Below are 10,043 nucleotides of genomic sequence, written 5' to 3'. Positions count from 1 at the left end.
TATTTGATTGAGCTACTGAATGAACCCCTGTGTTTACATTAGATCACTAAGGAGTTACAAAATGGTTCATTTCTTTTCTCCCGCAGTGACCGCAGCCCACATAAGTAGGAAATTTCTTTATTAGAGCCCTGTACTGATCCTTCCCTTAAAGATGTCTTCCCCTACAACAACCAATGGTTTCTCAGAGTCTCTTCTAATTCTAACTGAATTTATGGTAAAACTTCAATATAAGGGCATGTTCCACACTGCTCTGGGGGTGACCTCATTGTTATATTTGGAGGGGGTGGAAATCACACTTAATAATCACGTCCTTGATACCCAGAACAAAAGTATCACTCTGCCATTTTCCCATGGGGGAAAATGGAGAAAAGGGTGGAAGAGTGGAGGGGGGGAGCATTTATACTGCCTACATTGTGCCAGGAATTGTGCAAAGTGCTTTTTATAAATATCTCACTTGATCCTCACAAGAACCCTAAAACATTGGTGTTGTATCCCCATTTTATTCTTAAAGAAACTGAAGCAAAGAGTTATTAAATGACATGGCCAGGGTCACACAGCTAGTAAGTATCTGAAGTCACAGTGGAATTCAGGCCATCTTGAATTTACTGTGCCTCCAATCAACCAATATACATCTATTGAGCACTCAACCTATGTGTGCCAGGCATTGTGCTACGCACCATCAGCTGCATCTGTGCAGTGTCTAGCATGATGTTCATCTCCAGATGGCTGCTGGGCTTCAAGAATCATCTGTTTCAACAATCTGGCTAGCAGCTTCTGTAGGGGTAAAAGATTCACCCACAGCCAGCATCCAGAAAGCTGCCAACAGCACAAGTTCTTTTGATCTGCTTAATCAAGGAAAGCAAGGTGAAGGGTTTGACAAGCTTACTTTTAATTCAGCATACCCATATCATTCAGTTAGTTCAGGGGAAAAAACCAGTACCCTGAACTTCAAAACAAAACGCAAACAAATTACAAACATCAACACACTTTGTCTGATTCAAATCCCAACACATAGTTACCAGAGTTCAACAAAATTTCAACATCCAGATTTACAAGCTGGAGGGCTCCTTAGCTACAGCTGCCCGGAGTCTCCTCATCAACACCATCTCCAGAGCCCTGCACAAATGGCTCTGTCCTCCTTTCTTATAGGGCTTCAGACATCATCAGACATCATCTGAATCACCAGAGCTCAGGTTCTGGTGATAAGTTCTTGAGTTGGACCCTCCCCTTAGGACCCTGGGAGCTTCACATCCACATGGATTATGTTAACACCTATTGGGGTTCGGGCCTGGGGCTTAGCATCTAGTAAAACTCACTGAGATAAATTGAGTCACTCAAAGAAAACAAAGGCCATTCTGGTTACATCATCATAGATATGATGGAAACCATTTGATTTGATATTCTAATCTCCAGTTTGACATATAATGACCAACAAATGTAGTTGTGAGAATGGTCCTGAGATTTCAAAAAAAATAATATGAAGCAAATCAGAAAATAGATTTATTATGACAAAGGGATTGGAGCTGGAATATTGTGTTCTAACAGTAGGATGACAAAGACAATACAGACATTTGACCCCATTTAAGATAAAAAGTTTATCCTGGTCATCTCTGCAGCAGGGGAAAAAAGTTAGGATCCTGGAATTACTTCCTCTAAAGCGACTTCTGTGTTTCAAAATGGAAAATGCTAAACCAGTCTGGAAGGGTATTATTAACATCACGATGTCACAAAAATATTACTGTAGAAAACTTGTTGACAAATCTAATCCAAACTCTGATTTGTAAATTTGAGCTTTCTAGCTTCTTGAGAAATCATTTGTTATATCTATCAAAGGAAGACAGTAATCTATTCACAGATTGCTATCTATTTGACATCCATTTCTATTGATTACTATCAAATTCTGATGTTTTAAATCTAGAAATCCCACCCAATGTAGATATCTAGTAATTTTTTTCATCTTTGACTGGCATTATATGTACATGCTAGTGTCCTATACTGTCAACATTCCTTTACTTTAAGCCCCCAAATATACTTACTGTGAAAAAAATGGTGAAATGGATGATTAGGAAGAATCCTGGAATTATCACCTTAAGCCTCAGATGAATCCAACAACTCCTTCCCTTTCCAGCATAAAATTGATGGCTTTGGACAATGAAGCTTACATTCTCTATGAAGTCAACTAACACAAATACTCTCAGCTCCCAGAAGTCATTCTTCAGCCAGGATCGTTTGCTCCAAAAAATACCCACCTTTTCTTTTGTTTGAGCAAAACATTGCAAACATTTACTTTTGTGTGTGATATGGGATCATGGGAGACATTTGGAGAAAAACCATTCAAAGAAATTTGTTATGATTCCTTGTTGAGGGGGCAGGCAAGCTATAGCCCAGAGGAGGGACTGTTATATCACCTAGGTCAAATAAAATAAAATGGTGTGGCCAGGACTCTGTTCAAACTTAAAACACAAGAGAAATGTCTTCTGTTATACTTATTATTCATGTTGAGGATAATGTAGATATGCATATTTCAGGGTAAGGATGAAAACATATTTGTACTTAATGGGAGGGAGGGAGGGAGGGAAGGAGAGACAGAGAGAGACAGAGAGACAGAGAGACAAACAGAGACAGAGAAGGAGAGAGAGACAGAGAGGCTCTTCTGCAAAATTAAGGGTGCGGATCTGTGTGTGTGTGTGTGTGTGTGTGTGTGTGTGTGTGTGTGTGTGTAAGGCAGAGTACACATTTGTAAGGCCATATAAATGACACTCTATCATGGGAATATTGGGTGTTAGGGTTAGTCCTAATTCTGAGGACCTAGAGGAGAATCAGCAGATATAGTGTTGGACCTGGGGTCAGCAAGAACTTAGTTCAAATCCGAAGGGGAAAAAAAAAGCAAAAGTTATTGGTTTTGTAGATCTGGGGAAGTCATTTAAACTCTCTACCTCACTTCCTCAATTTTAAATGGGGGGTAATAATAGTACATATCAACCAAGGTTCTTGTGAAGATAAAATGAAATGATATTTATAAAGCATTTAACAGTGCCTGACAAACAGTAGGTGCTTAATAAATTTTCCTTCCTTCCTTCCTTCCTTCCTTCCTTCCTTCCTTCCTTCCTTCCTTCCTTCCTTCCTTCCTTCCTTCCTTCCTTCCTTCATTCCTTCCTTCCTTCCTTCCTTCCTTCCTTCCTTCCTTCCTTCTTTCTTTCCTTCCTATATTTCTGAAACATAGACTTAAGTCTGAGGAAAAAAAGAGAGTACTTCAGAAATAGAGAAGTGAACATGCAGGTATAAAGAAAGAGAGAGATAGCCAGGCTCTATGCTGTATTGCCTATAGGTTTCCTGGGCCTTGTTTGCAACAGCATCAGGTGATAGAGATGGAGGAGAAACATCTCCTAGTGAGAAATGGATAAGCATAAATGGGTGAGGTGTTAGGAAGAGGAGAAAAGCATCCATTCTTCAGCCAATAGAGTATTCTTTCAGCAGCCCTTCACCCAACCTGTAGAGATCCTCTCATCCTAAACTCCATGAGGACCAGGAACACATTCTTCTGTACCTTTCATCAGCAAAACAACCAATAAGCATTTACTAAGTATGTACTATGTGCCAACTCCATAGTAAGTGCTCAATACCTATTCTGAATAACTAATAAAAATTTTGTCCTAATATTCAACCCTGTAAGAGGTATGTGATAAAAAACAACCCATGATTTTGGAGGCTATCTGCCAAAACAAACCCAGGAGCTATATGAATGCAATTACAAAACACTTTATACACAAATAAAGTCAGATCTATAAAATTGGAAAAAAATATTAGTTGCTCATGGGTAGGTTGCACTAATATAATAAAAATGATGATTCTACCTAAATTAATTTATTTATTCAATGTTATACCCATCAAACTGAAAAAATACAGAGCTAGACAAAATAATCATAAAATTCATCTGGAAGAACAAAAGATCCAGAATATCAAGAGGATTAATAAAAAAAATGCAAGGGAAGGTGGCCTAGGCATGCCAAATCTTTAATTGTATAATAAAGTAGCGATCATCAAAACCACTTGGTACTGGCTATGAAATAGAGTGGTGCATCAGTGGAACAGGTAGGTATGCAAGACAGAAGGGTCAATGGCTATAGTAATCTACTGTTTGAGAAATCCAAAGATTCCCCCTTCTGGGATAAGAACTCACTATTTAATAAAAACTGCTTGGAAAACTGGAAAATAGCATGGCAGAAACTAGGCATAGACCAACATCTTAAAAACTACACCAAGATACAATTAAAGTGGGTACATGATTTAGATATAAAGGCTGATACTATAAGCAACTAGGAGAGCAAGGAATAATTTACCTGTTAGATCTAAGGAGAATTGAAGAATGTGTGACCAAACAAGAGATAGTGAACATTATGAAATGCTAAATGGATAATTTTGATTACATTAAACTGAAAAGTTTTTGCACAAACAAAGCCAATGCAACCAAGAATAGAAGGGAAACAGAAAGCTGGAAAATGAAATTTTTACAGCCAGTGTCCCTGATAAAGGCCTCATTTCTAAAATACATAGAGAACTGGATCAAACGTATAGGAATACAAGTCATTCCCTAACTTATAAATGATCAAAGGATATGAACAGGCAGTTTTCAGATGAAAAAATGAAAGCTGTCTATAGTCATATGAAAAAATGGTCTAAATTGCTATAGATTAGAGAAATGCAAATCCAAACAACTCTAAGGTACCACATCACATGTATCTGCTTGGCTAACAAGACAAAACAGGAAAATGATAAACACTGGAGAAGATGAGGGAAAATTGGAACACTAATGCATTGTTGGTGGAGTTGTGAACTCATTCAACCATTCTGGGGAACAATTCGGAACTATGTACAAAGGGCTATAAAACTGTGTGTACCCTTTGACCCAGCAATACCACTTCTAGGTCTATATCCCAAAGAGATCATAAGACAGGAAAAACACATGTACAAAAATATTTATAGCAGCTCTTTTTTGGTGGCCAAGAATTAGAAATTGAGGGGATGCCCATCAATTGGGGAAATGGAAGAAAACAAGTTGTGGTATATGAATGTACTGGAATGCTATTATGCGGTAAGAAATGATGAGCAGGCAGACTTCAGAAAAATCTGGAAAGTCTTGTATGAACTCATGCTGATTGAAGTGAGTAGAACCATGAGATAATTATACACAGTAACAGCCACACTGTGTGATGACTAACTTTCATAGACTCGGCTCTTCTTAACAATAAAAGGATCTAAGACAACTCCAAAAGACTTATAATGGAAAATGCTCCGCACATCCAGAGAAAGAACTATGGAATATCAATACACATTGAGGCATACCATTTGCATCTTTGTGGTTGTTTTATATATGAATGAATATGCATATGTCAATATACATATATGTAGAACTAGTATTTGATTGCAGGCTGTCTTGCAGAAGGGGGAGGGAATAAAGGGGAAGAAAATGTAAAACTCAAAAGTGTATGGAAGTGAATGTTGAATGTTGAAAAGTAAAACTAAAAATTAATTAATTAATTAATTAATTAAAATGATCTCAAGGTGGATAGTAATGTAACTGCAAACAAATACATACTTTGTCATTGCCATAATATCTAATATACAATTAAGCACAAAACACACTTGACAGTCTTATCTTGCTAAGGTCAGATAATCCTGTCTGAGCTTCCCAGCCATCTGGAAGGTAGATAGATGTTCTTCTTCTCATTTTAGGGATGAGAAAATGGAGTGCCTAAGAGATAAAATAATTTACCCAAGGTTAGCTGGACCCACTCTCCTTGAATATTCTACTACAAGGACAGAACTGGACATAAACATGTCTTCTTATGTGTTCCTATGAAGATGGTATAAACCAGGAAAAAGAAGCTTATATTCCCCCTCAAAACCTAGAACAGATAGCAGTGCCCCAAGGAAAAGAGACTTCAGTAGGCTATGATGAAGAGCATGAGAGTAGTGTTTTATTTTAAATATTTTTTTTTACAATTTTTACATTAATTTTAAATGTGTTCCAAAATATCTCCCTCCCTCCCCCCATCCATCCTCTCCAATCTCATTGAGAAAGTAAGAAATTTGCTATAGATTATACACATAAGGATTATAGAAAAACATACTTCTGTATTAGTCACGTTGTAAAAGAAAATACAGAACCAAAAAGAAAAAAAGACAAGAATAATAAAGTGTTATTTTAACATGTTTTGATATTTATTCAGACTCCATGAGTTCTTCCTCTGGAGGTGTATAAGTTTACTTTTTTAATGATGAGTACTATGGAATTTTCTTAAATCACATTTTATCATCATATAACATCGCTGTTACTGTGTACAACATTTTCATGGTTCTGATCACTTCCTTTTCCATCAGTTCATGTATGTCTTTCCAGATTTTTCTGAAATCATGCTGCTTGTCATTTTTTTTTATATCACAATAGTGTTCCATCACAACTGTATACCACAACTTATTAAACTATTTCAACAGATGGCATCCTTTCAATTTCCAATTTTTTCCCAGCACACGAAAAATTTATGGAGTAAAACAAGTGTTCCCATAACAAAGTAAACAAAAGATGATTGCAGTGAAACTACTAATCTATTGTGTAAAATTTGCAATTCATTTTAAATATATAATAAAATTATCATGTATTTTTTTTTTTCCTTTTTCTCCCCACTCCTCCACGCCTTAGAGAGAGCTACCATTAGAGACAAATTTTTCTTTGACCTTGGAGGGAAAGATCTAGTAGTGATATTTCTGGATCAAAAGGTATGCACAGTTTTATAGCCCTTTGGGCATAGTTCAAAATTGCTCTTCATAATGATTGGATCAGTTCACAACTTCACCAACAATGCATTCCTGTCAGAGTCTTCCCACAAACCCTCCACCATTTGTCATTATTTTTTCTGTTATACTAGCCAGTCTGATATATTTGAGGTGGAACCTCAGAGTTGTTTTAATTTGCATTCTAATCAATAATGATTTAGAATTTTTTTTTTCCATGTACCTATAGGTAGCTATGATTTCTTTCATCAGAAAATTGCCTGTTCTTATCCTATGAAAATTCCCCATTTGGTGGATGATGAATATTGTTATTAATTTGTCTCAGTTCCCTATATGTTTGGGAAACAAGGCACTAATCAGAGAAACTTGCTGTAAAATATTCCTTCTAATCTTGGCTATATTGGATTTGTTTGTTGGAAAACTTTTTAAATTCAGTATAAATAAAATTATCCACTTTACATTGTGTAATATTCTCTATCTCTTTTTAGGTCCTAAACTCTTCCCTTATCTATAAATCTGACAGGCGACTATTCCATGCTCAACTAACTTGCTTGTAGTATCTTTACGTCTAAATCATGTACTAATTTTGACCTTATCTAAGTATATGGTATGAGCAGTTGTTCCATATCTAATATCTGTCAAACTGCTTTTAGTATTCTTAAAACTGCCATCATTATTAGAGTAGTTTGAAAGACAGGTTGGGGCTCAGTTGGGTATGAGGGAGTGATTCTAAAATACAAAATTGAGTAGGAAAAGATAAAAAGAAACAATTATTTCTTAAAAATGGGGTGTGAAAGGAAGAACTGATAAAGAGGAAACAGATGGGGTGGAAGGCCAATAATGTTGGAACCTAATCTTATCTGGATTGAAGAGGAAACAACGTGTATATCTGGAGGGGTGTAGAAGTCTTCTGGATTGTAGAAAGTTGAGAGAACTGAGGACAAAATAAGGGAAGGATGCTAGAAGGGTGGGTAGGGTAAGATTTAAAGGGGGAGAGGATAAAGGAGGTACTCTTAGAGGGGTGGATATCATAAGGAATAGGAGGCTAAGGGGAACATAAGGTAACAAGAATAGGATAAAAAGAGGCTGAGAAAGACACTAATGAGTAAATATGAGAGAAATTCACAAATATTAACTCTAATTTTGAATGTGAATGGGATGAACTGACCCATAAAATGGAAATGGATAGCAGAATAGATTAAAAATCAGAATCACACAATATGTTGTTTACAAGGAACGCATTTAAGCATGAGAGATAAGATTGCCTCTTCCTGCCCTGGCCAGGTTTCATAGGCATCTCTGGCCAATGCTTCTGCGACAGAAGGCACCAGACAGGGAGGCCTCTGCAGGGCTCTGGATAGGTGCTAGTTCCACCCTGGCAAGAACTGGGTTCAGGAGAGAGTAGTCTTGCCCTATGAGCCCACCCTTGGGGGAGGAGGAATCCCAGGGGGTGAATCTGGGGCTGTGGAAGTGTTTCAACAGTCCAGCTAGCAGCTTCTGTGGGGGTGTAAGATCCACCAACAGCCACCACCCAGGAAGCTGCTAGCATGCTGGAAAAGCACAAGTTCTTTTGATCTGCTTTAATAATGAAAGCAAGGTTAAAGGGGTTGACAAGTTTACTTTAATTCAGCATACAAATATCATTCACTTAGTTCAGGGGAAAAAGCCAGCACACTGAACTTCAGAGCATATTACAAACAAATTACAAACATCAACAGACAGACCAAATACAGATTCATAGTTACCAACATCTAGGTTCAGCCCGGGAGCTCAGAACAAGGGCTGGCCCTGAGTCACACACGCCACCACTGCTGTGGGGAAGAACTGCAAAGAAAGAAGAGACAGCCGACCCCTGCTTTTATATCTTTTTCAGGGTCAGGGGTGAGTCACACATGCGACTCATCTACATGACCTAGAATCGTCACAAAGAGGTGACTTAAACCCACATGGTCTAAAAGCCTCTTCTGTCCCAGACATGTAAACTAGGCCCTCCCTGGAGTCAGCCCCACCTTGGGTCTCACCTTAGTTGCCAATCCACACCCACTAAGGTTTTACATCTAATAGGGGTTTGGACCTGGGGCTTAGCACCTAGTAAGGCTCAATGAAATACACTGAATTACTCAAAGGCAACAAAAGCCAAACTATTCAAGGGCACTTGGTTGAACTAAGTGCTAAGGAGCCCATTTTGCTTACCAACACGGAAAGTGCCTGTGCACCATCTGGGGCATGTCTCTCCCTGCCTGGATAGTAGCATAAGTGGCAGTAGCACAATGCAGAGCAGCACAGGGTGCAGTCTTCCCTGTTTCACCAGAAACACCTCACCCACACCACCTGTGCACCAGCTTCTTTCCCAGGTCTACGCCATGCCCAACTTCGGCTGGGACCTGGAAGATGCTGAGCAGTAAGAATTTTGACAAACTTCTCAAGACTCTAGGAGTGAATACCTAGGTGTGAATACCATACTACAAGTGGAGATCCTCCAGGACAGGGACCAGTTCTTTCAAGAACACCATTACCGTGCGCACCACTGAGATCATCTTCAATGTTGCAAGGGCTTTGATGAGGAGACAGTGGATGGACGCAAGTGTCAGAGTTTGCCCCCTTGGGGGAATGAAAATAAAATCTGCTGCACACAAACTCTGGTGGAGGGCGATGGGCTGAAGACATATTGGGTCTGGGAGCTGGCCAATGACAAGCTGCTTTTGACTTTTGTTGCTATTGAAGTCCTGTTCACAAGAATTTATGTCAGGGAGTAAAAAGAAAATAGTCTGGTCTGGTCATGTGAATGGGGAGGAGGCAGGAGAATGAAAGCATGTTAACTCATAGTTTGTGAGAGGCTAACTCCTTAGGGCACCCCAAGACCCCCTCTTCCTGAAGCAGTTTTGAATGTGAAACCAAATTCAGATGAGAAACCCTGCCAGCTGACATTAGGGTTACATGTTTTTCTTGTTTCTTTTTGTTGTTGTTAGTTTGTTTGTTTTCTTTTTCCTGTACCAAAAACAGTCCTGTGTTATCTTCTAAGACATCACTCTTCTCCTGTGTTTGCCATTTTGTATCTTGGAATTGGAATGGTTTGATTGCTCATTAAATTTGTTGGGCACCTGCACACACACACACACACAAAGAATGAGAGATACACATAAAGTTAAAATGGAAGATTGGAGTAGAATTTATTATGCTTCAGTAGAGGAAAAATAAGTACAGATGGCCATTATGATCTTAGACAAAGTTAAGTAAAAGACATAAACAGT

General features: G+C 38.4%; 1 pseudogene; it reads left to right on the top strand.

Moving 5' to 3' along the window:
* The first annotated feature begins 5,087 nt into the window (after positions 1-5,087).
* Positions 5,088-9,548, top strand: LOC118850151 (annotated as a pseudogene).
* The last annotated feature ends 495 nt before the right edge of the window (positions 9,549-10,043 follow it).

Source organism: Trichosurus vulpecula, chromosome 5, assembly GCF_011100635.1.
Source record: "Trichosurus vulpecula isolate mTriVul1 chromosome 5, mTriVul1.pri, whole genome shotgun sequence".
NCBI classification, from domain to species: Eukaryota; Metazoa; Chordata; class Mammalia; order Diprotodontia; family Phalangeridae; genus Trichosurus; species Trichosurus vulpecula.
The sequence above is the reverse complement of the archived record's forward strand: the minus strand, read 5'-3'. Positions and strand labels throughout refer to the sequence as shown.